General features: G+C 28.6%; 1 protein-coding gene across 1 annotated transcript in view; it reads left to right on the top strand.

Moving 5' to 3' along the window:
• Nucleotides 1-760: 760 nt before the first annotated feature.
• LOC106868675 (uncharacterized) overlaps nt 761-1242 on the top strand; it is a 117477-nt gene continuing 116995 nt past the window's right edge. The window contains exon 1 of the mRNA XM_014914050.2: nt 761-795. The gene's annotated coding sequence lies outside the window, so the exon portion shown is untranslated. The remainder of the gene's footprint in view (nt 796-1242) is intronic.

Below are 1242 nucleotides of genomic sequence, written 5' to 3'. Positions count from 1 at the left end.
CCTTTTTGTCAAGTTCAAAATAAGAAGTGATAAAAATTCAAAATTATAGACATTTAAATTTAAAGTATGAACGAGAGCAACCAGCGCCCATCTTATTCCTGGTAGAGTTTATGCGGGTAGCGGGTTACTACCTGTAATCTCAGACATGTACCTAATTTCAATAAGCCATCAAGTGCTCAAAACCCTTCTGGTGATCTTAGAGGCAAACCTTCTGAAGAGACTTTGTAGGACATTCCATTCCAATTTCCTTTAATCATTTGCCTGTCTCATCACGCACAGTCCCTAATAATAATAATAATAATAATAATAATAATAATAACAATAATAATAGTCAAGACGAAGAGTGCGATTTGATTGTATAGATGTTTTATTCTTTGAACAATATTTCGACAGAACGTCTGTCTTTCTCAAGTTCTGTCGAAATATTGTTCAAAGAATAAAAAACATCTATACGATCGAATCGCACTCTTCGTCTTGACTATTTACCTTCGTGAAGAGTTACGTCAATCCTTTTTTTAAAATATAATAATAATAATAATAATAATAATAACAACAATATTCATAACAGCAACGATATCAATAATAATAATAATCGTAAAAATGATAATAATCATAATCATATTAAAAATGATAATAGATAAATGATATACAATGATCAAGCTGTAACATTTTATAATTAACTCTCTCTCTCTCTCTCTCTGTGTGTGACTAACATCGTTTTTTTCTTCATACCATAATTGTTTTTCTGGATTTTAGTCTGATACGGATATCAAGTGGGATGATTTATCAAATGAGGTATCTTTTCACATATCTTCCACCTTTGTCTTGGATAAGCTATGGCTTTCTCCTTCATTTCTAATTCTTCTTCTTGTTCTCATTCTTGTTCTTGTTCTTATTCTTCTTCTTCATCTTCTTCTTGATCTTGCTGTTCTTTTTAATTATTTTTCTCCATCTTCCTCTTCTTCTTCTTGTTTCTTGTTTTTTTGACTTCAGTATTGAAAGAAAAAAGAAAATTATATAAATATATATATATATATACACACTACACTTCTACATCTTAACACCCCACTGCACTTGTCTTTTTTTTTATATATATATTCTCTTTAGCCACTTATGTATGTGTGTGTGAGTGTATATGTGTGTATGTGTGTGTGTATACATATATATGTGCATATATAAAAATATATATTATTGGATATGTGTATATATATATATATATATATATATATATATATATATATA

The sequence above is a fragment of the Octopus bimaculoides genome, chromosome 28, assembly GCF_001194135.2.
Source record: "Octopus bimaculoides isolate UCB-OBI-ISO-001 chromosome 28, ASM119413v2, whole genome shotgun sequence".
In the NCBI taxonomy this organism is placed as follows: domain Eukaryota; kingdom Metazoa; phylum Mollusca; class Cephalopoda; order Octopoda; family Octopodidae; genus Octopus; species Octopus bimaculoides.
The sequence above is the reverse complement of the archived record's forward strand: the minus strand, read 5'-3'. Positions and strand labels throughout refer to the sequence as shown.